At 36.7% G+C, this 27,585-nt stretch overlaps 1 protein-coding gene across 1 annotated transcript in view; it reads left to right on the top strand.

Annotated features, from left to right (window-relative positions):
- Window positions 1–20,502: 20,502 nt before the first annotated feature.
- Window positions 20,503–27,585, top strand: part of CD36 (CD36 molecule) — an 83,312-nt gene continuing 76,229 nt past the window's right edge. Inside the window, exon 1 of the mRNA XM_058524343.1 lies at window positions 20,503–20,535. The gene's annotated coding sequence lies outside the window, so the exon portion shown is untranslated. The remainder of the gene's footprint in view (window positions 20,536–27,585) is intronic.

Below are 27,585 nucleotides of genomic sequence, written 5' to 3' on the forward strand. Positions count from 1 at the left end.
TTTGTTCCCAAGGATCATAGGAGAATTGGGTTAAGTCTTAGAATGTTCTTTCATGCAATCTTTGAAATGTCATTTGTTTAAAAAAATTGAAAAGAAAGAGGTTTCACTTCTTATTGCATTTTTCCCATTTTAGGCACCATCATTTTCTGCTTACCTTCAAACAATCGTTTTCTAATATTTTTGCATATTTGACAAAAAATGGGTAATCAGTACACTCTGATTTTATATACAGCAAAGGTTAGAAAATGATTGCGGTAAGGGATGCTTGGGGAAGGCACTAACATCTCTACCTGTCCCTGGTAAACACCCTCAAGATGATATTTTTTTCAAATATCAGCTGTCAGAGCCCTTAATGTCTCCAGTTATCTGTACCCAAGATTTTCTAAATAGCTTTAAGACTACAAAAAGAAACCTTCTGGGAGTGGGTGTCTAAAACACGTCTAGATGTCGGAGAATTTAGGACATGAGCTCATTCTGTTTATTTACAGCTTGATTTCTCTGGGGAGGAAATGTATTCCCTTTTCATTTATAGGATCTCCCAGGTGGAAGACAATTGTTCTTAAATCATTCTGCTTGCTCTTTCAATCAAAGTTCCTGGGCTTGAAACTGATTATTCTTCAAGGCTGTGTAAATTGTGGAGTTGGTGAGATTATTTTGGAGAAGGTTCAAAATGGAAAAAAGGAAGCACAAGCTATGAAGGCAATGATTTGACATGCTATTTCTCCTAAGTCCTTCATGAATCTTTAATTGTGTCATCAACTCCCCTGAACTGAATGAAAACTAATTTTAAGCTGAATTAATACTCATAGAGTGGTTGTAAAACAATAGAAAATACTGTTCATGAGGCAATGCTGGTTCTATTTCTTCTTCTTTTTTTTTTTTGGTGAGGAAGATTGGCCCTGAGCTAACATCCATTGCCAATCTTCCTCTTTTTTGCTGACGAAGATTAGCCCTGAGCTAACATCTGTGCCTATCTTTCCTCTATTTTGTATATGGGACACCGCCACAGCATGGCTTGATGAGGGGTGCATAGGTCTGCACCAGGGATTTGGACCTACGAACCCTGGGCTGCTAAAGCGGAGTGCATGAACTTCACCACTACGCCACCAGGCCAGCCCCACTGCTGGTTCTATTTCTTGTTTTAACATAAGTAAATAAACATTTACATTTTTATTTCTTATAGTCTTACATAAACTAAGAATGTAAGCATAACTCTGGCAGGTAGTATACAGTGATATTTCCTTGGAAAAATATTCAAACCATAGCTTTGATATTGTCTCTCTTGTCATAAATTTTTATCTTTAAAAATTAACATTTTTTTTGGTATAAAGATGAGCATGTTCCTTAAATATAATTAGGAAAATACTTAAAAATAAAAAAAAACATATATGTATTATTTATTCCACTAACTAAAGGTGACCACTCTAAAAGGTTTTGTGTATTTTCTTCCAATGAAAAGCCTACTTCTTACTGCTTAAGAATGGCATATAATGAAGACCAACTATTGCACAGTATCAAAAAATTAAGAAATTCAATGATATTAATTGGGATTTGAAAGGAATGATAGAAATTAAATAGTCAAACTTACTGAATTCATCATGACAACTTAGTCCTCATTCATTTAGGCTTTGCCTCTATTGGATTCATATATTTTTTTTTGGTTGGAGGAGTATTTTTCTGATGTTTTAAATACCTATTACTATAGTTCATTTTAACCAATATTCCTAGGTATTATGACAACAAATATCTACACAGCATAGTAAAAAAAAAAAAAACTTTGATTCTGATTTCAGGCCCTTTGTGCATCTCAATTTCAAATTTATGTAGTAATGAGTCCAAGGCCAAACCCATATAACCCACAATCTAACCATCAAGGGCCCAGGATTTTGATACCTCTTGCTCGCAGCTGAGAAAAAGTGGTCCTTGGTCTTATAAAAGGTGAGTTGAGGCAACTGAGTATTGAGAAATCATCCAAGTGACAGTGTTTGGAAAATATAGATTCATGGGTGATCCATTAGACATTCATTTCCCATTCAGAACAGTAGTTGTAACAGTAAAAACAGTAATGACCAGCTACTAGGATAAGGAAGGATGTTATAATAAAGCTAAAGTCGGACACTTGATGAGTAGCTATTCTAACAGCAAGAGTAAAGAATAATGCCTGGCTGATAAATAGGATAGTGTCTTCATCTTGTGGATTATCTGCACTATAATGCTCTTTATATAAGAGACAATGAAGCTTAAACGAGATGGTTAATGTGTTAGTTCTCTGACTGCTAAATACCTGTAGGGTGGAGCGTGGTAGCAGGACTAGGGATAGTACAAGAGTAGGTATAAACTGTACGTTGAGGAACATAAGCCCTAAAGTACACCTTGGAGACATAAATTCAGTGTAGTGTAAAGACCAGGAGTTTGCAAGAGAGCTGTCCACTAATAGCTGTGGAACCTTGAGTAGGGCATTTAACTTTTCTCATCTGCCATCTGTGTGATTGAGTTAGCACTATTAATTTTCATTCACTTGAATAAATTGCTTATAAATATGTGTCAGCCAGTCTGGTTTTTAAGTCACACGTCATCAGAAGTGTTTTTCTCAAAAGTCAACCTTACTCTAGAGAATGCAAATAAAAGAAGTCACTAAGAATGGCTTGATGTTGGAGAGAATTCTGAGATCCAACAGGAAAGATAGTTTAGCTTGATTTTAAAGCTACACTTTAACATTTCTTGATTGTGCAATAGGAAATCCTTGTATATGATGGAGACTCACTGTTCATGATTCTGATAGAAGAGGGGATCAGGATTTGATCAAACTATTGATCGATAATTGATTATTCCATTAAAGTATTCATGAATCCATGCATTCAAAAATATTATTGAGCACCCACTATGTTCTAGGCACAGTGATGACTGCAAAGCCACACTCACTTCCCTCTGGGGACTTCTAGTTTTGTGGATAATGATAATTAACAACACAAGGCAGCATTTGTTAATTTTCAAATGACTGTTGCTGACAGTAAATTCTCCAGGAGTTCATAAGAAACAATCTCTCTGAATAGAAGGGCTCATAAAGTCTCTATGCTCCCTGACAGTAATTTGTCCTGACAGTAATTTCATAGGAAACTATATGCTAAACTAAATGTACATTCTTCCCCAAGGAGAATCAGCTGGTGTTTATACAGAATTCCTTTTGGCTTGAGTATTGTCATAAGCAACTTATTCTTTATTCCTACTTTATAGCATGGCTGGGAGCAACAACAAGCATAAATGGAAACATTAGTATTATTCCCTGAATATATTTCATATATATCTTTTAAAAACAGATATATTTTTTAAGCCATGATGCAAAATTACTAAAAGTTTCTATAACATGACTGTAAATGTAAAAAACCTTCTTAAAAATGAAACTCCTGAGACTTATAAGAAAAATAGAAGAATATCAATCTTACTGATAAACTAAATCAAGTGAAAGTTTATCTAGGACCTAGGTTCTTGGTGAAGGAAAGAAGAAGCTGCTTTGATAATATGTCTTGCTTCAACCACTTGCATTGCAGTTGTATAAATACATTTTAAAATTTAATTAAGTCACCACAATGGTTAACCTAACCCCTCCTTCCTGAGGGAAACCGTGATAGAAAAGCATATGTGGCAAGCTGTTTGTCAAATAGTTATTCAAAGGACTACAAAAGAAAGTTTGTGAATTCACAGAATTACCAATGGAAAGTTAGATGAATGCAAAAATTTTCATTAATTCCATGAAACCATTCAAAGGCCTACATTGAGATACCTCACAGAGTGCAGAGATGTAAATATCTTCTCTGGTTCTTATGTACCCTATCCAAAGGCTTCTTACAGATTCTAGAGGATATCTACGAGTTGCTCAGTGATTTAAGACAAATGAGACAATTGTTGAGACTGTCCTCAGGATGTTTTCATGCTTTTTACAGATCAGATTGCTGTACAAGTTGCTTATTTTCTATAGTTTCTTCTTGTGAAGGTGGGAGTGAAATTCTCAGCATGGGCAAAGGAGCAAGGAGATCTGGAAATCCTATTTAGTTGTACAGTGTGAAAAGATTTTCAAAGATGGGGAAGGGAAGCTGGGTTTTGGTAGGGAGAAAAGGAGGATGAAGTGTCTCTGGTCACATAAAGCTTTAGTTTTTAGGGCTTCTCTGGTGCTCATTGGAGTGGGGGAAGATTTGCTAATGTCATTGAGTAAGCTCAACTATTTCTCTTATAGGGCCACAGCTGAGATGGCTAAAAACTGTAAAGTGGGTGACTTTGTCCTCAGAGTATTACCAGGCCTCCCTTTAATGACTCTTTGTCTCCTTGGTAGCACATCAGTCTCTTAAGTGCCTCTTCTGGTACCCAGAAACATGTTTCCTCACACAGCTCATTGAAATAGTTTGGCCAATCAATTTCCATAGAAAGCCTTCAGTGTGACAGGCCCTGTGCCAAACAAGGGTGAACTCACTAACACTGAGCTGTGACTGGCAGATAATGGTGCCAAACTTCCAAGGGAATTTATACTATAATGTGCCAAAACCCCTATTTGACATTAAGTCAATGGAATAGAGTTCTCATTTGAGGTATTATTAAGAAAAGTAGATAATAACAACAATAAACAAACACATAGGGACAGAGATTGGATTGGTGGTTACCAGAGGGGAAGGGGGGAGGGAGGAGGGTGAAAGGGATAATTCGGTACATGTGTGTGGTGATGGGTTGTAATTAGTATTTTGGTGGTGAACATGATGTAATCTATGCAGAAATAGAAGTATAATGATGTACACCTGAAATTTTTACAATGTTATAAACCAATGTTACTGCAATAAACAAAAATTAAAAAAGAAAAGAAAAAGAAAAAAAAAGAAAAGTAGAAGTGGCATTTTTAGATTCAGTGATTTATATCAACTTTTTGATCCTACAAATTTCTTATTCCTTTAAGTAGCATATTATAGTGAAACAAATCCAATCAGTTTCTTCTGGCCTGTGAATTGGCAAGCATGCAAAACAAACATAAAGTTTCATGACTGTTTTTTCCTAGTGACTCCTGACCTAGGTCTTCGCGATTCTAATCTAATCTCTGATTTAGCTTCCAACTTCCAGTATTCATGTATCCATTTATTTCTTATGTGTCCTCTGTATCAAGACCTTTTGGACTGAATATCTAAAAGCAATTTGCTGTCCAAATGGCAAAATGGTGATAAACATTGAAGAGGGGGGATGGTCATATAAGGTCATTATGTCTTTATTTCCACTTTTGAAAAGTCCAAATACAAAGTCACAAGATAAAACCATAATAAAAGTGATTTTCAGATATTGTGTTGGTGAACAAGATGAGTATGAAGCTGACTTTTAACGTTACGGGAAGAGAGAAGTTCCGAGGGAGACTCAGAGGACTTAATGTGCTTCCTCTGTCCATTAAAAAACACAAATATGCCCATTAAAAAACATAAGTATTTTCTGCCTTATGAATTTTGTGTGCAATTAAGTCTTTATATGAAAGACTGTCAGTCTCCTACAGTTTGTAAGTTTCCTTTTTAGGCTGATGTCATTTAAATCTTGATCGAGTTAGGCCTTGAAATCTTAGCTGCTAAATTCACCCATTTCTATGTTGCAGTCATTGTTAACTTAAATTTAAAATTCTACAGCTCTGTACTTCTTCTTTAACGCATCACTAACATTAGGGACCAGATGTTCCCTTTAGATAGGTTAGGGCTTCTTCGTTGCTTCCCTTTTTCTCTTACAATACATGCTGTCATTATCTTCCATGTGATTGTTTGAGGAACATTACAGTGTAGAGTCCTTGAGCTGGAAGCTTGGAATAGTGTCTCAGAGACAAGAAAGGAAGCTCTAATGAAAAACATGGAAAGAAAAAAAAAAGAAAACAAACAGCGTATGGATATACTAAATAAGGCTAAGAAAAAAATAGACAACATTTTCCAACTTGCTTAACTGTCATCTTAATGTGGAAGGAAAAAATGTCTCGTGGGGAAATGTTCCAATTTGCACTATTAGTTTACTTTAATATTCAGATAAACTTTTAATAATTGTCTTTCAGGATCCGACTAGTTCCATGGTTTAATATTCTTATTGTATCATTACATTTTCTATTGTGTAACACTTAATGGGAAAAAAAAATACTGACAATGTTATTTACTGTCACTCTTTTGATGTAACTTTTGCTGCATAAGACCAAATAGAAAATATGCATCATCCAAAGGCATTCAGGATTGTACTAGCTACTATAAAAATCAAGTTAATCAGGTCCTATTTAATCATCTTTCTGCTGTATTTTACAAATGATAAAATTAAAGTTTAGAGAGGTTAAGTGGCCAATGATCACACATCTTGTAAGTGAAAGAATCAGCACTTCCACATATCCTGATTTGGAATTGGTTAATTTTCAAGTGCTCCCATTATGTGAAACCACATTATTTTCTTTGACGATAAAAGAAAAATAGCATTTTTAAAATATATTCTGTTTTTTTTTTTTAAGCTTTTCAAAAGTCTTCTACACAAGACTCAAATGTCACTTAATTTTCAAATATATTCAATTGTTGAGTCCTGTATTTCCTCTAAATCTCATCATAAATGGTTACATAATGTTTTTGCCTAAAAAAACTACATTATTTCTCAAGATCTCGTTAGATTTAGAACCAAGCTATTTTCAAAGGAAAACAAAGACGAGGCAGTATCTTTTTTTTTTTAAGCAAATACTGTATTTTAGGGTTGAAGGCCAACTTCTTCAGTCTCATCAAAATTATGATGAGGAATCATATGTCACTAGGAAAAAACAGTCACTAAATTTTGTTTGCTTGCATGTATGCCAATTCACAACCCAGAAGAAACTGATTGGATGTATTTTGCTATCAAGTAAATTTATCTATAGCATTTACAGAATATATAAATAAATTCTTAAAATGCCTTTAAATATTCAAATGTCTCTTTTAAAATGCATTTTAGTGGGTGATAAATTAATTAAAGAGGCCTAAATAGACTTTGTTTTTAAACTCCAAACCGTTAAACACAGGCTAGTCATTTGGGGCACCATCTGAGCGCCAAGGAAGAGGATGGACTTTTCCAAGGTCCAAGACCTGGTAGAAAATTTCCCACTCAAAAAACTAAGAACCCCTAACTGCTGATGGAATGAGCCTAAGCAAAGCCATGATATAAAGCTGAGATCCATATTCCAGGCAAAGAACCTATGAACACCAAGTCCAATGAGGAGGCTTGAGGTTAAAATCAGAGAAGTGTTCAGAGCTAGGTGAGAGGGTTAGGAATGTCCTGAACATGGATTGGAAATGAGAAAGCAGATCTGAGCGTCACAGGCTGTCTGAGCTGACCAGTAGAGTTCAGATGTCAGCAATGCAAACTAATTTCTCACATCTTCTGAATGGAAACCTATGTCAGTCAATAAAAAAAATGAGTTAGGAAAATTCTCTTTCCTTCTTGCTGGGCTTTTCTTTATCAGGAATAATAACCTACGCTCTCGATGAGAGCTTCCCACCCCCGAAACACCCCCCATCCCCCCACCAGGCTGTTTAAATTGGAAATAAAAGGAAAGAAATTACATTATTGTGTGTTCAACAATTTCTTGGCATCTGCCTGCTGGCAGGTTTGTGGCCCTTACCCTGGGCATGTCACATAACGTTTATAATCTCTGCAGTCTTCCTTCTTTGAAAAATCCATGATAGGCCCCCATTGAGAGTATTGCCACTTCCTGTGGCGGCTGTTGAAATATCTGGGGAAATGTTAAAAACAAATATTCTCAAATTTCAGAATCATAATGTGTCTTAGAACAAAAAGTCACCCAAGGATAGGTTGCAGGGATCCATACTTGTGACTCACGTCAAATGCACTGCTGAAGGAGCAGTCATACCAATGAATACATGAACAAAACTGGTGTGCTCAGTAGAAAAAGTTTCTACAACTCCATGGCTGGGTGGATCCACAGTTTTCAGACCTTTGACCTTTGCTCAAGTGATGACCTAGCTAGTCTTCTATACCTTGGCCTTTGTATTTTATCTAACTCTTTTGGACTAACAGACATGTAGTAAATCTACAGCCTTTCCTTAAAATTTCCCATTTAAGTCAAATAGGATTTGACATAGCCTACATTGTCAGAATGATCACTGCTTTATTATGCCATTTTAACCACCGTCAACAATAGTAGACAACAGTGTCCTTCGAATATTGTGTATAAGTTAATCAATCTACTTTTTTTACTTGTGATTGAAAAGGCAAAAACAGAACAAAACAAAACACTTAACTTCTAGAAAAAGGCAAACTAAAAACTCCATCAAAGATAAAAATTGTGACCCAAAATGAAGAACAGAAAGCTGCTATTCGTGTTATCTACCCTGAAAGCTATGATGTTAGCCCAGGGCCAGTCTTCCTCAGCAAAGAGAGGAGGATTGCCAGATCTTAGCTCAGGGCCGATCTTCCTCAAAAAAAAAAAAAAAAAAAAAACTCTTGTTATGTAATATTATTATTAAATTCCTAGGCTTTATGCCAACACTTTCCATTTTGATAGATACGAAATCTCTTCTCCTTGTACCCTTATCATTATGTCTGATTTCTGGCTACATGTTGAGTCATCAGAAGAACCATAGACATGACCAGTGAATAGGGTCTGAGCTCAGTAATAAATCATAGACTTGATGTGGCTATCCCTTATCTTCTTTTAATCGTAAGTTGTAAACTATTTACCAAAATAAAAATACTCCTTACAGGTACCTAGATGATACCTAGAAAATGGTGTGGCAAAGAATATTCAATTTATATGCTTACATTTTCAAGGTAAAATTCAGAAATCTGGTAATTTAATGCCAATTTTTGAATAAGAAAATGGAAGATCGAGGAGAGTAAGGGACTGCAAAAGTTTAAGATAATAATAGTATTTACATCAGAGCAAAAGGTAGTACAAGTGTCTTGAATATCGTTCTAACGTTCTTTCTCACAACCGTGAGACACTTATAATTTCCAAGAGAATAAGGGGAGTTAAAAATAGCAAAGCAGGGCCGGCCAGATGGCTCAAGCGGTTAAGTGCGCGTGTTCTGATTCTGCAGCCCGGGGTTCTCGGGTTCAGATCCCGGGCATGCCCCAACGCACGGCTTGTCACGCCATGCTGTGGCAGCGTCCCATATAAAGTAGAGGAAGATAGGGACAGATGGTAGCTCAGGGCCAGTCTTCCTAGGCAAAAAAAAGAGGAGGATCAGCATTGGATGTTAGGTCAGGGCTGATCTTTCTCACACACACACACAAAAAAAAATAGCAAAGAAAAGGGAAAGTGTGAGCCAAGATAACGCAGAGAGTAAATTCCACCAACTTCTTTTATAAATCTTCAATATTTCCCCAATTTCTACCAAATGAATACCTTCGCCAGACATTCAACCACTTCTGTGATATTTCTCCAGTTTTCCTTTTTTTCTCCATTTAAAAATCATTTCCTACTTTTTGACTTGGCAGAACTTTAGGCAAATTGAATTCCTGTCTGTCCCTGTATATATCCCACATGTTTAAGGGCCTCCAGGTCTTTCTCTACCCTGTTCACTCTACCTAGAAGCCCTTTTGTTTTCCTTTTTCACTTGTTCAAATCTTACTCATTTTTCAAAGCTTGACACGATATCCTGCTACCTCTGTGTTTCCTCATCTCTCTCTGAGGGCTGAAAGCAAATTACTTGGGCAATCTTGGGTTTTATAACTAGCTACCTTCTCTCATAACTAGCTACATTCTATTATAACAAGCTACCATCTATTATAACTAGCTACCTATCTATTATTGTAAAGCAGTTTTCTCAACCACTGATTTTAAATATTCAGGGATTAACAATGATAAAGATGATAAATGTGTCTGTTTCAATTTCTATTTTAAAGTCAATTCAAAATATAACTGCCTAAAAAAGAAAAAAACAACAGTTTGAAATCCTAGTGGCTGTCACATGAGTCTGCATCCAATTTATCCAAACTGAACACCATCAGCTACGAGGAGAGCTTTCAACTCTGTTCAGTTTTAAACTATCATTATTCCCATTTTTACATGTTGACAATTAAATAATACAATATATCTATAATGATACTGGAATTTTCGGATCAGAAGTTCTATTAGAATAAGAACATATGTCTTAAAATTATGCAGATTTCCTGATGAGAAACAAGAGTTTGCCATACGTGATTCCTGCTTTAGAAATCCCTGATATAAGAATGTATCAGTTTTAAATATAAGGCATAAACTCTAATAGAAATTGGTTTGTGGGAATAGTAACAGGTTAATTTACAATATCTATGGCTAGCATTATTTATATTACTACTTCTAAATTCCAATCAAATAATCAGTTGAAGATGGAAAAATGAGCAGAATATTTTTCTAACACACAATAGATATTGTAATTTAAATAACACTATTCTCCTAGGAAGCTGCAATAGCTGTGCCAGTTCTACAGAGGTAAGCAGCGATTTCTCTACCTGTTCTTCTGAATGTGAATAGTAACAAATTTGGTTGGACTTGATTTGGAATAGTAGCATATTAGGTGTGGTAGACAGAATTCTACAATGGTCCCCAACATTCCTGCTTCCAGGGTACGCACCTTGTATAATTCCCTGCCCTTGAGTGTAAGCAGGTCTGTGGATATAATTTTCATTCCAGTGATTAGGGTATGTTATATTGCAAAATTGAAGGCAGTCAATTGGGTGGGAAGCCTTAAAAGGGGGCAGATTTCAAGTGTGAGAGATTCTCCTGCTGGCTTTCAAGAAGTAAGATGCTGTGTTGTCAAAGGGTCACATACAGCAGGGACCTGAGAGGAGCTTCCAGGAGCTGAGGACAACCCCTGGTCAACAGTAAACAAGGAAGCAGGAACCTCAGTCCTACAACTACAAGGAACTCACTTTGTCCAACAAACACGTGAGCATAGAAGATGACCCCAAGCCTCAAATGAGAATGTAGCCCAGCAGAAAACTTGATGTCAGCCACGTGAGACCCTAAGAAGAGAATTCAGCCACACCGTACCTGGACTTTTGACATACTGAACTATGAGATAAGAAATGAGTGTTGTTTTAAGCCACTAAGTTTGTGGAATTTGTTATGAAGCAATAGAAAACTACTACATCAGGGTTTTGTTTTGTTTGATAATAGTTCCCATCATTTCCTGTATCAAAACAAATAACCAGAAAGCTATTTCTTGGACTATAGATTTTCCATTCTCCACAGAAATTCTTTCATGGAATAAAACTTCAGTGTTAAATCTTAAACATTTTAGTTATGAATTAGTATAATAAATAAATATATGAAAAATAGTTTATTTAACTAATCAACAGATATTTCTAGTATGCTTTCTATGTGCTGGGTACTCTGCTAAGCACTGTTGAATATAGCAGTAAACAAGACAGTGAAAATTCCCTGGCCTCAAGGAGCTTACATTTTCATATGGTAGATGTTAAAGATTTTAAAAATACCAAACAGGGGCCAGCCCGGTGGCATAGTGGTTAAGTTTGCTCACTCCGCTTCAGTGGCCCAGGGTTCGCTGGTTTAGATCCCAGGCACGGACCTACACACTGCTCATCAAGCCGTGCTGTGGCAGTGTCCCATATACAAAATGGAGGAAGATGGACACAGATGTTAGCTCAACAACAGTCTTCCTCAAGCAAAAAGAGGAAGATTGGTAGCAGATGTTAGCTCAGGGCCAATCTTCCTCACCAAAAGAGAAAAACAAACAAACAAACAAATATGTAATAAAATCAGGTAGCATAATAAAAGCAATAAAGTGGAATTAGAAGATAGAGTATGGTGAGAGATTGTTATTTTAAATATATTGGCCCCTAGAGAGAGGGCATTTGAGCAGAAAAGCTGAATGCAGAGAGGGAGCAGAACCAGCACCCAAATATATGAGAGAAGAGGGTTCTAAGTAGAGGGAACAGCCAGCAGAAGGTCCAGAGGGAGATGTAGTTTGACATGTTCCAGGAAGGTCAGTATGGTTTGAGCAGCATACACAAAGCGGAACATGGTAAGAGATAAAGATGGAGGAGTGGTGAACGGCCAAACCACAGGAGCTCATTTAGATTCTGAATCTTTGAAGATATTTTCTTCTTCTGAACCTTTTGTTAAAACTCTTTGAAGACACTGCCCATTTTAATGTTTATCTCTTATGAAGATCTACTTAATCAAGTTATCTAGAGTTTGGTACATAAAGAAATTTGACCTCTGCTGAAGAACAGCTAAGTTTTCTTTTATGATGAGAGCTTTGAAACACATCAAGTTCCCTTGTGGTTCTGGCTGCCAGGGGACACCAAGCTTGGGTTTGAGTGAACTAACATTCCTCAGCTAATTTTTTGGGATAAACGCATCTCCCCTCTTTCATGATTATTTTCTTTGTTATTTGTTTCATGTCTCCATTGATTTTATGTTGTTTATTATTGTTTTAAATACCTTTTGGAAATAGGTATAATAAAAAAATCAATAAAACCACCACATTTGTCAATCAGAGATCTTTCTTTCTAAAACTATGATTCATATGAAACCCATTTGTTAAACAATTGGTTAGTGTCTAGGGACTGTGGATTAAATTAAACGAATAAACCCTCAATTCCATCCAAGATTAAATATATATGCTAAGTATGATAAAATAAGATTTAAATTTACAGGGAATTAAAGCCTCATATACAATACTGTGAGAGGTCAATACAGGTAGAGCTTTTGCTGGCTAAGGGGAATTTAAGAAGACATCACAAAGAGGAGATGCTCTCATTTAACCTTGAAGTAAGACTACTGTAGGCTGCCAAATATGGTAATACTTGTTGTACACTGAACAATACTAAAGGGTGCCATTCGCATTGTATATGTGATAATATTATATATCTATGATATATAAATAATAATAATAAATAATTTTCTTGGTAGAGTCTAGCAAAATTTCTTAAAGAAGTAGTTCCTTTCATTTGCATCAAGTAACTATATGGGCTAATGGTAGCACAGATAGTAATTTTTAAATATGGGAAGTATCCATTAATTCCAATAAAATTTGGGATGGAGATTGAACATGTTGTTTCATAAAGCTTCCAGTGTACACACCATGTGAAGGATCATTGAATTTGGAGAGTAACATTTAGGTAGAGAATTGAAAATTCTAGACAGAGGAAATATTTGAGGCTGTGGAAAATGCAAGGTAAGAATGCAGGGACCATTTCGTTGAAGAATAGATTTCGTATAGGAATAGAAATGATAGTTGAAAGCCTTCAATACTGGTCTAAAGAGTTTAAAGTCCATTCTGTAGGCAATGGGTACTATTAATGTTTTATTTTAAATAAATAAATCACAAAATCTAATCTGTGTTTTAGAAAGATTAATCTGAAAGAAGTGGGAAAAATAAATGAGAGAGGAGTAATTCTGCATGCAGGAAAATCAGTTAGGAGACCATGGCAATGGTCAAGGGAGGTGGTGATCCAAACCCGACTTAGGTAGAGGCAGTGAAAATGAAACACAGGAGACAAATGGAAAATGTACAGTAAAGTCAGAATTATCACGAAATGGAAGATGATTGGGTGTTTGAGGAACAGTTTCAAGCTGGGTGACAGGAAGCCCAGTGATGTAATTCACAGAGACTGAGAACACAGACTGAGAGACAGGGAAGGGGAGGCATGTGTTTAAGGCGGCTGGGTGATGTCCACAGAAGGGTGACATGCACGTATATCAGAGGGAGTCAATCAGAGCACAGTGTCTAGGAGCTCAAGACCTGCAGCTGCGGAGATCTGGGCCTAAATCGGGCTCCTCAGAGCATTGCGACAGCAAAGTAAGTTACCTAACTTTACTAACCCTCCATTTAAATTTGTAAAATGGTAAATATTAGTTTTATCTCCAGAGTTTAAAAAACAAATTAAATGAGGTGATATAGACACTTTATAAATATATACAAAATTCTCAAAAATGCTAACTACTTTTACTATCTGGATAGAATTTAGGGGTAAAAAATAGATTTGGGGATGACTGTGCATGGGTGCTAAATTGAGTCCATAGAGCAGGATACGTTGGCAAGGAAGAGAAGATACAGGAAGAAAAGAGGAAGGACAGGCCTAGACCTTAGTAGATACCTACATTTAGAATGCAGATAGAGCAAGAAGAAAGCAAAAGTGGTCAGGGAAAAGACAGCCAAGAAGGTGGGTGTCTGATCTTTACATGAAAAAAATATGCAGGAACAGAGAAATCATATGTGATGTATGATCTAAGGGCTAAAGGTCTTAATTCTAGAGCTTCGTTAGAACTTTTTGATTGACCTCAGGATTGATTGACCTACTTCATCCTCCCATTTCTCTTAAAAGAGGACAGAGCTACAATGCAGTAGACGCTGCTTTCCGCAATTGCTCACCAAGAAAGTACGTAAGAATTGTCTGATTATTAGCTGATTATTATGTGATAACATCAAACAAAATTTTATAAACAGAGACTGCTACAGCATGGAGGTAATAATTATAACAAACCAAGGCTCTGTGTCTAATTTAAACACCAGTGGGACATCTGCTTGGCTGCTACCATAATTGGCTACCAGCCTGTTGTTTGCTTGTGCTGGAAGAAGGACTTTATGTCCTGTGGATATTATTTGCTCTTGGTCCACGGGGACCCAAGTTTCCATTAGATTATAAGCTCTGTACACATAGCCAGACGTGTGCAAGACTCTTGCACAATTTCTCTAAGTCACTTTAAAAGTTTTTTCCTCTTAGTATCGAGTTCTTTCAGTTTCCTTTGGTCCTTCTACAGTGAGAATTAAATATCTCTCTGGACTTTCAGTCTCTGAAGTGTCACTTGGTGTGTTGTGACTCTCCCTGCCGTTGCTTGTGAAAGCATTCTAAGATAACCCAAACAAAACAGATATGTTAGTGCTGCAATATAACTATTCACTCCTGCTCCACTCACTCAGTCGTGTGTTTATTCCATTTTCATTCAGGAAATGTTTTTTTTAGCACTGGCTGTGTGCCAATCACTGAGCAAGACGCATTCTCACATTTTATCTGAAGAGTGAGTGTAGAATGAATTCTAGAACAGCTTCAATTTGAAGACTTCCTCAATTCTTCTTCCCCTTTCCTCATATACCACCACCACCAAAATCTGTTGATTTTACCTTCTAAATATTTCTTTCATCCATGTTTTTTCCTCCATTTTTTCAGCATCCATTTTAGGCCAAGCTACCATTAAAGTCAGCAATAGTTGCCTTGCTGGTTTCCCCACATCCATTCTTACCTCTCTTCAATCCATTAGCCATGCTGCTATCAGAGAGTTTTTTTTTTTGTTTTTTGTGTTTTTTTTTGTGAGGAATATCAGCCCTGAGCTAACATCCAATGCCAATCCTCCTCTTTTTTGCTGAGGAAGATTGGCCCTGGACTAACATCCATGCCCATCTTCCTCTAATTTATATGGGAGGCTGCCACGGCATGGCTTGACAAGCAGTTCGTCAGCACTCGCCTGGGATCCGAACTGGGAAACCCGGGGCCGCCGAAGCTGAGCACGTGTACTTAACTTCTGGGCCACCAGGCTGGCCCTGAGAGTTTGTTTTTAAAATGTAATTCATATCCAATCATGTATCTCTCTTGACTAAAATTCTTCAAAGTCTTCCCCTTGTTCCTAGGATAAATCCCTACAAATCGCTATGGCCCTTCCCTAACCCTTCTGCATCACCTCCTGTTACCCTTCTCTATCCTCTCTCATCCAGCCACATTGGTCTTCTGCTTTCTGCTTCTGGTTACTTGAATCTACCATGCTCCTTCCTGTCCAAGGCAGGCTCCTTCCAGTTGTTGGTCCCTTACCTTTGAATACTTTCTAAAACCTACTCGTTTTTAGATATTTGTGTATATATATATATATATATATATAGATAGATAGATACAGATGATGTATATGTATATATGTATTTGAGCTATATGGTAAATAAAAAGCCAAAGTTTGTGCTCTCAAGTATCTTATTGTTTAATGAAGGGAGAGAAGCAGTATTTAACAAATCGTAATGTATTATCATAAACTGGGATAAATAGTGAAGGGAAGTTGCATTGTGATAAGCTAAGCTGAAAGGTCAGAGAGGTTGCCCTAATATACATATAAATATATATGTATACATATTATGTGTTTCTCCATATATATATGTATAGATAGTGTATGCATATGTGTGTATGTACATGGAAATATATGGATATTGGATGTATATGTGCATATATATATAAATATGAGATAGGGAAATTATATATATCTTAGAGAAGCCTCTCTGACTGCTCAGCTTACCTTACCACTATGTAACATTTCTTCATTATTTATCCCAGTTTATCTCAGTTTATGATAATACATTATGATTTCTTAAATAGTGCTTGTCTCCTTCACTAAGCAATAAGATACTTGAGAGCACAAACTTTGCTCTCTATTTACTATTTTTCCCCCAAGGGAGTAGCACAATGCTGTACACATAAACAAAATCTCCATATATCTTGCTGTTGCACTAATAAATGATTAAATGACCATTTATTCAACTTAAAAGGGAAGAATGCTGTTTTGGAGCTATAATATTTCATGCAAATTCTTGATAAGGCTTTTACAACTGATAGAGATGACATTGGAAGGAGGAAAAATATAAGGATATAAAATTTAGCAATAATTTTAGGCTTCAAAGACTTAAGAGCACTCCTCCATTAAATTATTCTTAATAGTATGGATTTCCATCAATCCTCATTACTTTTGAATAACAAACATGTGGCAAGCACTCTTCCCTAAAGTCAGTTTTGAGAGGAAGTGGCTTCCTCTCAAAGCTTCACCTTAAGCTGATGTGTAGAATAAAGGTATTTCACACGTGTGTAGATTTGAGGAGAGCAAGTTAAGCAGAGAATGTTAACATTAAGGCTTTGTCACAACTCTCCTGCAGGAAAATGCTCCTTATGAAGAATGTCTTTGAGTAAAAGTGTGTATTCCATGCTAACATGGGAAAGCAAACAGACAAAATCCACACAGAAAACCCTGGTAAGAAAAGCGTGCTAATAAAATCGGTTACAAATTAGCCCCCAATAGCTTTCAGATCCTGAATGTACACTTTAAGCAAGCTGATAATAATCCAAGGGCATTTTCCAAATATATTTCTCCTAAAAACAAGTTAGCAAGGTTAATGTGTTTAAATATATTGGTGAATATTCTCGATTCCAAGTACAGTAGTTGAGGCCAAATTTTCCCAAGGCCACAAACTACTCCTTCCCTGTTATGTTAAAGAGCCAGAGATTCAAGAACTGTAGAGTTACTGATAACTCTAATGCAATGAACAGAAATACATAAATTAGTGGCAAATCTTTGATTTAAAATTTGAATTTCTCTGAAAGAAATTTTTCTAAAGCATCATACTATTAATTTAAAAGACTCAAACACATTCATCATGACATACTTAAGGATGAAGTCAATTCTCTTAATAGTACAGGAAGCACACTGGCTGATGCTGGTTGGACGAAGAAGAAAGATAGGTGAAAGAGGGCTAGCACCCTGAAGGCATCAGAGAAACAAGCCTTGGGAGGTGCTGAGAAGGAGAGAAAATATGAGTACTACTACTGCTACCGTATCGATGATGCTTTGCTTATGTACACGTGAATTTAATTTCTTGTTCTGAGAAAAGAATTTCACACAAAAATGGGAGATTCCGCAATAATGTCTCATGAGGAACATTCTTTCAACAGCTGGCAACAGCTGCTATAGCAGCAGGATTGTTGGTTCCCCTTTAATGTCTTAAAGTTATGCCACTCACCACGCAACAAAAACCAAAAATCGGTTTTGTCTAGTTCAAAACTTCCGGTTTGTAACTTGAAAGACAACCAACTGGGGGGAGAAAAGTCCTAGGTTTAATTAACATTCTGTGATAAAATGTTTAATTTTCAAGATAGTTGGTGAAGAAAACTTCTGAAGATTCTCTGGATGAAGGAGTTCAGAGATCTCGTCCTAGTTAACAACTCTGGAGCCATAGTCTTTTTTTAGCTCAATCCACCATTATTCTTCCCTCTCTCTTACCATCCACGCATCATAAGTTGATGCCCAGCAAAAAGTGAACAGTTTAATGATAATGAATATATACCTCATGGAAAAGACATTCAGGACTTCTTATTTGTAGGACACAAGCCATATTCAAAGATGATGGTGTTTAAAAATGTCAGAGAAGTTCTATGATATTTATTGTAATTCATAGAAAATATGTGTGATCTTGCATTCACTGGATTTTTAGTTTTTCTTTTCACTTCTTCGACAAAACCTTTGTTTAACAAGTTCCTAGTTCAAGTAAAAGAAAAACTTTTTACACACAGGAAAGAACACTGTTTTCCGTAATGAAGATGGTTACATTCCATGATATTTAGGAATATGTGGCCCTTCTTCTCAGGCAAGGATCTCCCTGGTATTGATCACCTGACCTCACCAGCTGACTCCTTGCCTGGATATCCCTCCCTTATGCCACTTATCCGACCTCTGACTGCTAAACATAGTGTTATGGCCAAGAGGTGGGCATGAGGACTGGCCCTCCAGGCTCTGGTAGGTCAAACTCTGCTTACACGAACCAAAAAAGGACAAGTTGAAAAACATAAATGCAAGAGATGAGAATTATCTCTGGCTGGAGTTGTGCCTTACAGATCTTCTACCCTTTCCTTGGGTTGGGGCCATAATGCTTCTGGGGATTTCCCGGTATCATAGCAATCCTCCATAGGGACCATTTCTGTGCTTTCTCTAACTTTGTGTAAAAAAAAATTAAAGGAGCTTTGGAATTGCTCATCGGATGACTAGTCTGATACAGATCAAGGATGGATGAAACTCATTTTTAACCTGTGATTATATCATAGGATGGGAAAGAAACATACTTTCAGTCAAAATTATATGGGTTAGACTCTTACCTGAACCACTTTTAGCCAAGTGTATATTGTCAATACTCTCCCTTTTGAGTTTCAGTTTTCTTTTCTATAAAATGGAACCTAAAAATATTAACTTGATTTGAAAGAATATTTTGAGATTAGGAAAAGAGAACGAGATTATATGATCTCTACCTAGCAAAGTGCCAAGCACGTAGACAGTTCTCAATCCTTTGGACCTATTATTAAAATATGAAAATAATAGTTGTAATAATTTGAAAAAACAGTTATTCTCTTTTCTGGGATGGTAAGTACTACTGGTTACAAATAATTTTCTTTCAGAAAGTGGTAACTCCAAAATCCACCATTTTTTTTTTTTTTTAAAGAGAACCACAAGGAAGGAAGGAAAGACCTCTTTTTTCTTTTTTTTTTTTTTTTGAGAAAGATTGGCCCTGAATTAACATCTATTGGCAATCTTCCTCTTTTTCTTTTTTCTTACCAAAGCCCAAGTGCATAGTTGTATACCCTAGTTGTAGGTCCTTCTAGTTCTTCTATGTGGAATGCTGCCTCAGCATGGCCTCACGAGCAGTGAGTAGGTCCACACCCAGGATCTGAACCAGCGAACCCCCTGCCAAAGCAGAACGCACGAACTTAACCACTACACCACTGGGCCAGCCCCCATCATTATGTTTTAATGCCATTCTTTAAAAGATAATATTAACTGAAACTATTTAATACCTCAAAATCTCAGGAGAGCAGTATAACTTTCCTAGTTCCTCTGTTCACTTTGTTTTAATGTGGATCTAGAGATTCTTAACATATAAATCCCAGAAATTGATTTATTTTTAGAAATCTTGCCATTATATCTTCAGAGTAATAACTTGAATCATAGGGTCTGCTCAGGCTGAGGGTAGGGGCTTAGTCATACATTTATCAATAGCACTAAGCAAAATTCAATCTAAATCAACCACATTATACAACTGTACCGAAAGCTTAACTTAAACCAAACCACCCTGGCAATGCATGACACTTGTTGCCTCATTAATTGAGGCAAACAAAAAAGGACCAAATTATTATTGGAACCATATAGCAGAAAAAATACTAAAAAGTTTACCAAATAGATATTCACATTTCAAGGACTCACCTGCAAAAGTTACTAAAAAAATGTTTGTTGGATAAATAACACTTAATATTCACTATTATGTTTCCTTTATATTTAATCAAGAAAGGAAAATTTGAACCTGTCTCTATACTACAACAACACATGGTAATATGGAGAAAAGCAAATTGATTATTAATGGTGATTATTTGAATTCCCATGTTTCATAAGCACAGCAAATATTTAAGGGGCAAAACAGGTTTTAACAGGAAAAGGATTAAGGGTTTTATTTTCCTCAGCTGAAGCACAAAATAACTGAGATTTTTCGTTAACTTTCACTTCATCTGGCTCAGGTGTCAGGGATCTAAATTTATCTTGTGTTAGGCATGCGTCAGAAGTGCTGGAAGGCTCAGGATGTCAATGGCTTTCAGATGTCAGGATAACCTTAGAGACACATGAATGGTTGAGACCCTGTGCCTCACTTCTGAGTTCTTAGCTGCTGTGCTGTGGAAATCATGTGTTTGTTTTCTGTGTCTCTTTCTACAACAGTCTCTCTGAAGCCAGTCTCAAGATCCTACATCTGGGCAAGCAAGCTCCTCCAAAATTTGGTGAGCAAAATTATTTTTGTTTAGGATTGTGGCCATAAATTTCTTTGTAGTTGATAGATTATCATCTAGTAAATAATAATTACTATTTTTAACTCTTTAAGAAAAGTACTGTCTGCTGTAATAATTTAGTCTATGATGTTTCTTTTAACAGATTTATAATTTTTCAACTAAATGAATGAAGAAATGGACTTTTAACATTTAAATTTTTACATTTCCACTAGTCTTTAGATTGATCCTATGAAATTTACGTTGACACATTTTCATGCCTTTTATTTAGAAAGTATCAGAAAACTTAAACATCTAATTATTTCAAAAAATATAATTTCAGTAGAAATTTTTATTCCTTCAGATTCTCTAAATTGATCTGGAATGTCTTAATCTAGACTGAGTTCTGATTTTATTTAAATTTCTGTTTACCTTCTTATAGGCTTTTAAAAATATTACTCTTTTGAAAAGGAGACTAAAAATCTGACCAATTTGATTTTTCTCTTCCAAATTGGAAAAACAATTTTTTAACAAGACTAGAAGTTTAATTATCTTTGTTCATGGGACTCTGAAAATGTTTTTTGGTGTATTGTCAAGGCTGACAAGTATATTTAAGAAACAATTTTAAAGACCCCATCCTCTTAACAAGCTGACTCCTATAAGGAAAGAAGAAAATAAATCTTTCCATATATAAACCTATTGATAATTAGTGGTCATAGAAATTGTCTTGACTGTGGGCCCAGATATCCTATTTTGGGGGAAGGGGGTTTTGTTACATAGCCGACTTTTTGTTACATGTCATGTTTGATAATACAGCTGAATAAGAACAGGAATCACTGCAAAGAATGTAGTCCTTTCTGCATTCTACGTATGCAGAGAGAAAACTTAAGGATCTACTTATTCAGAGACAAAACTTGATGCTGATATAGAAAAAGCAGCTCCCTCTGACACTCCAGCTGTTCTACAAAGCCTGGGAATGAATCAGATAGGCTTCTTTACCTTTAAAGAAGATCACTTCCTTCTATTCTTTGGAGAAAGACTGCTTGGAGCTGTGCTGAATTCTGGGGAAAGCATTCTAGGCTGATTCTTAACAAAAGCATTAACTTCTTCCCTTCCTGTGAGAGAACTCGGACATCAGGTGGGATCTGGATCAGATGAAGAGAAACAGGTGGCCTGTCTTGTTCTCAGGTGTCCCTGACTAAATAATGAAAGTGGGATTTGTGGGGCAATATATGAGACTCCTGTAATCCTGACAAGGGGAAAGGAGAAATATTTTCAAATGATATAGAACACAAACACTAATTATTTGGAATTGGATCCTTTTGTAAAGGACAATGACAACTTTGCAATTAAGTATTCTGAGAGTTTAAGAAAGAAAGCAAACACCTCAGGATAATAAAATAATTTTCACCGGGGAAAAAAGGTAATCTGAACTCAGAGGAATCAGTTAGGCAAAAAAAAAGAAGGGGGAAAAAAGGCTGTAAAGTGCTAACAAATCAGTAGCTGAGACCATATAAGACTGCAGAGTGGGCCAATTAAATGGAAGAATATGTTTTTCTTAGAGTGAAGAAATACATAATAATATATTGCTGTTGATGTGACTATGGCTAATTTTGCTTTTGGCATCAATTGCTGATTAAGATTACTAATTAAGGAATTTAATCTAATCTTAGTATTTATAAATTAAGCTTCACAGTTAAATTCTTTGAAAACAATTCACAAAATTTTGAAATTAAAAAAGGCTTTAAAATGAATGAAAAGGGAAAATGTTTTTTATTGGTCAGTTGTTTATATGTTTTTGATTGTTTTTTGGATGGAAATTCTAAAGTGTGTCACTACTTTCCTACAATCTAAAAGGAGTGATCTGGAATGAGTAGGGGGAGTGACTCCTAAATAATGCCTAATCCAAAGTCATTTTCCCCATCACAGTGAATTGTTCACCAGGAAAAGAAATTGGTCTAAAGCTAGTGTAAGTGCACAGAGAATATAAAAAAGTATAGATTAGTAAATAGTTTAACTGTTTGGTGTGTTGTATGTCGAAGTACAGAAATTGGCTAAGCCACTGGAAACTCTTTTCTTTTACAAAGGGCGATTAGTATGCCATTGATTCCACAAGGAGCTCTCTAGCCAGTCTTTATGGAGAAGGGTAAGGTAAATTCTGCTTTGTGTAAAGTAAATTTAGCTGTGTGGAGGATAAAGAACACGTTTCAATAGGTGCTTAGTGGTAGACTGTTAAATAGTTGAAGATGTTTTGAAATATATCCAGAGAACTTTGTCACAAAACACTGTCATCTGAAGGGGGAAATGACAGAAAATTGGCAAGCATTATGGAGGGGACATAGCAGACAGCTTGGCTACACTCACCAGGGTTCCAGAATGTGCTCAAATAGAAAAGCATTGTTCACCCCTCAGTGCTTGGGAAGTTGAAACGTGGAAAAAGGACAGTTTCTTTATTTTATTAAAAAAACTATTAGTTTCATCTCACAATTAATGTTTTTTCTCATTAAATCTTTCAAATGTAAATCTTACACTTCTATTTTAATTTTTAGGAAATCAAATAGGATTTTAGTCGTCACGTCATGGTTAAAAATTAGGAACACAGTCCAATCGAAATTCATTTGGAGGCTCATTTTGTTCTATTCAGGATCTTTATTATTATTCTGTTTGAAATGTAACAGATGCCATTGTAAGGTGTCTTTATTCTAGGAATTTTAAAAATGAAGTAATAAAAGTTAGTTTAGTCAGTACAGCGATCTCGTAGCATGGACTCTAAACACAATATCTTTTTAGGAAAGGTATCAACTTTTAGTAAGTAAGCAGGATCTTTTCAACAAGTATTCCCACTTCAAGACTAAACCCGAAAATAGCCAGAACGTATTTTGGTTGAATACATGATGGAGTCATTACCTTTCAGATTCACTTATTCATTGACACATTTGTTGAAAAATATTTACGAGCACTTACTGTGTCAGACACTCTTGTAGGCTCTAGAGAACATTATTAGAAACTGTATTGTGCTGGATGTTTATAAAGATCCAGGATCTTTTTTTAGGTGGCTGTTCTAAATTTTGTTTATATAGAATGAAACCTTTTGATTAAAGTTAAAAAAAAATCGCTTAGTAAATGAGGAAGACATAGGTTGAATTTTGCGGACACTTTCTCCACCACTGAGATGTGGGGCCGCTGATTCGCAAGTCGCAAAATAATTTTCAGACACAAGCCGCTCGTTGGTTTGTGCACCTTTATTCTGTGTTCAGCATGGGGACAGGACCCGTGGGCAGTAGAGAGCTACTGCCTGGAAGTGTTTCAGCATGGGGACAGGACCCGTGGGCAGTAGAGAGCTACTGCCTGGAAGTGCCTGTGTGGGGCCTTATATATCAGTTTAGCTACTTTCAGTATTCTATAGAAATGTCGAAGGAAAAAGTATTAGGTGGTCTGGTTAGCCTCAAAGATTAGGGCATGGGGGTAGATGAATGAGATATGCCATTGCATTCCAAGTAAAGTCATGGATTACCTCCTGAGGTAAATTCCTTTGCTCCTAGCCAGAGGCGATTGAGTAATGCAAGACTGAGTGAAGTCTCCTGGAAAGAATCGGAAATTGTAAAACTAGTCATAAACAAAGTTTCCACCATGTCAACTGCACACAGACAGACCCGTTAATGAACCATCAATCTCCGGAAGAAAATAACCCAAACAAGGGACTTAACGTTACCTTCACAGGAGCAGAAGGAAGAGTCTGGACAGGGTTCCTTTCCTTGCCCACTCTTAGCACCTTGCCATTGCCTTTTCAAATGCATAATTTACTCTGAAAATTCTAAGTTACTAACATACGACACATGGAAACCTTCCAGAATAAAATAATGTAACTGCAGTGTGCACTCTAAGCCTTAGGTTTGATAGCTTCCTGAATTTATTTCCTGTTGAACTGTTTTGTCTGAAATGGCAAAAAAATAAAAAAAAAAATCACTAATCTAAATTTTAGCTTGGTCTCTTGGGGGGAAGACCTCAAGTTTCTATGAGCCCCATCCTTTTAAGTGCTGCTTGGTCAACAGTTATATCTCAGCAGATGCAGACAGGCAATGGCAATGTGGGACGACATGGGCTGTGATAAGGGGGAGGTACAGTGATAAGGGCTCTGCTCACAGACCTTGGCTATTGCATTGAGTCTGCACTTCCCACTGGGCTATAAGCTCCATGAAGGCAGGGGTCATCTGTAACTTAGTATCAGTGATGTCCTTTGCCTGACACACAGTTAGCACTCCATAGATAGACTTTATGCTTTATTCAAAAATATTATGTCTAAATCTTTTCTAACCCAAAATGTTCACCTTCCACTAAGGACTATGATTAGCGTTTTAAGAAGTTTTAATCATTTAAACAATTAAAAATTCTCTTTGTTCAATTAGTTTAATTGTTATGCTTAGTACTCTTTTCTAAATATTCAAATTGACATAAATCTCTACCATAAAGCTACACATATAGATCCGTGCAGTTTTTTGTGTGAGAAATCCTCAGGTAGGTAGTTTCATGGAATGTTACCACCCAGCACCACCCCTGCTTTTCCCAGCATGTTTGAGTTTGTGTGTCTGTATGTGTTGTCATATAGGGTAGATCATCTATTAAAAAATCAATTATGAAATTTAGTAAAGAAATATTCTATAATTCACCTTACACTAAGTAAACTCACAGATGCTAATATTTTCTCAGTGAGTTGAGTCCACAAAGCTCATTCGTTTCACCTAATACCACTGAAGCCTTAATCCTTTTCCCCAATCTGCGTGCAAAGTTTAGATATGTTGGCTTCTGTGTTCATCCTCTTGAGATGTCTTCGCTATTATGTATACAAGTTTTGGAAAAAGCTGGAAAAAAACTCTTAGCTCAGTCAGTTTCGCTCTGGGTCCAATGGTCATCCTCAAGGTCTGCTAACCTTGCCTCCAGGTAGATTGTGATTTCTCCACTTCTCACTTGATGGGAAACCAGGGCATGTACAGTAGTTTCTCTTTGCCAGCCTAGTCACACATCCCCAGAACCCTCTCTGGGGTGGAGGCGGTGGCCAGCTGGTGGGAGAGGTGCAGTCATCGTCTGTTTTCTTCCTCAACCCCTTGCTCAGAGTTCCACTATGACCTCACTCAGAGCCTCTTGCAAGTTTCTTCACTTTCAGTCTTTCAAACCTCGGTGTATCGCAACCCTATCCTGCAGTCCTATTAACAGTAGTTCAGTAAAACTCGGTATTTTACCATAGAAAGTCAGGAAAAGCAGGATTAGGGAAGGCAAACAGTAAATCCTAGTATTAAGAGACAAACAGAAAGAAAGCTTACTATAACTCTTCCCCTTATCTTCTCTAGCCCATTAATATTCGTCTTGAGTGTTGAAGATGCCGTCTTGTTTTCTGAGATCTCCCATGTAGAACTTCTGTACATAGTAACAGCAAGGGCATTTCTAAAGCTGAAATCCTGTAAAATCAATAAAAGCAATTGAAACCATCTGAATGGCCTTTGTGAAAAGAAAACTACTTAATAATTATCTACCATGGCAAAGCAACAGCTATGAAGCTTGGCTTTTTCCCTGAGGTTTAAGGCTGAAAGTCGACTTTGAGCAGCTCTCTGAATGTTCGCATTTGTTCACAGCAAGAGCTGCAAACATTAGAAGTGGCAATAGTTCTAGCACACTCTTAAACCAAGACCCACTGATTTTTACATGCGAGGACTCTGAGGCCCATGAAATTGTGAGCTTTTATAGCCTCGCCTCACCTCGCCCTTGAACTGTCAGTCTCATTTCCCTTTCTGCAGTTTTTCTAGGCTCCTCCTCTCCATCAACACTTACAGAGTGATCTTATCTATTTTATGGTTTCACCCATAATCTACATGTTGAAGAGATCCGAGTCTACATTTAATAGCCCCAATCTCTTCCCTGAACTTCAGACTCGTATATCTACGTGCCTTCTGATCAAGTTCTAGATGTGGATGCTCTACCTCTTGAGTTGAAAGTATCTAACCTCTTTTGTCATTGTGTTCTGCATCATCATGTGCATTTTATGTTCAAAATTAAATTGTAAACAACCCAAGATAGATGTCTCTTACTATGCTTGAATCTATCCCAGTGTTCAGCAGAATGTATGCATATACACATACTCCACAAATACTATTTAAACAAATGGATGGGTTAAGCGATAATAACTAATTATAACCTACCGATGCCTGCACGGCACTCGGATAATCATTATGCGAAATGCCTAGTATTTAATGAGAGGCATTGCAAATTTTTGGTTGAGGCACACTCTCTGCAGCCAGATTGAAAAGGTTGGAAACTTGGACCTGCCACTTCCCAGCTCTGTGACCTCGAGCAAGTTAGTAAACTTCTCTGTGCCTCTGCTTCCTCATCTGTAAAACAGGGATAATAAAAGCACCTACCTCATAGGTCACTTGCTCAAAATAAGAGAATTACTATATGTAAAATACTTACACAAGTGCCTTGCACGTGACAAATGCTGGAGATGGGTTGGCTTAACTATTACTTAATTCTTACAATAATTTTAAAATGGGTAATGTTATCCTCATTTTTAGAATGAGTAAACAGACTCAGAGAGATTGAGAAAGTGGCCCAGGATCTTGCAGCTAGAGAGTGGAAGTACCCGATAGAACTAATCTCATCCCACCCCCAATCTAGTCCTATTATTTCCCCTCCATTCTTGTCTTTCAACTTCTTACTCGAGCCTGAAACCTAGGACTCATTCTTGACTTTTTCCCCCTCTACCTAGCTAATTACTCACCATTTAGCTATTCATGCTACCTGCTAAATATCTCCCTATCTCTATTAAATATTTCTGGAATCTTCCCCAACTTCTTCCTCCCCAGCCACTGCCTTAATTCAGACCAGGTAATTTCCTGCCTAGATTATTTCAAAAGACTTCTTTTGGTCTTCCCTCCCATCTATTCTCCAAGTTGTGCCAGAGCCATTTTCCTAAACCCAAATTTTATCATGCGCTCCTCCCCTAAAATCCTTGAGTAGCTCTATACTGCTTTCAAGATAAATTCCTGAGAGAACGGATTCCTAGGTATTCAAGCA

This window comes from Diceros bicornis, chromosome 3 (genome assembly GCF_020826845.1).
Source record: "Diceros bicornis minor isolate mBicDic1 chromosome 3, mDicBic1.mat.cur, whole genome shotgun sequence".
Taxonomy (NCBI): domain Eukaryota; kingdom Metazoa; phylum Chordata; class Mammalia; order Perissodactyla; family Rhinocerotidae; genus Diceros; species Diceros bicornis.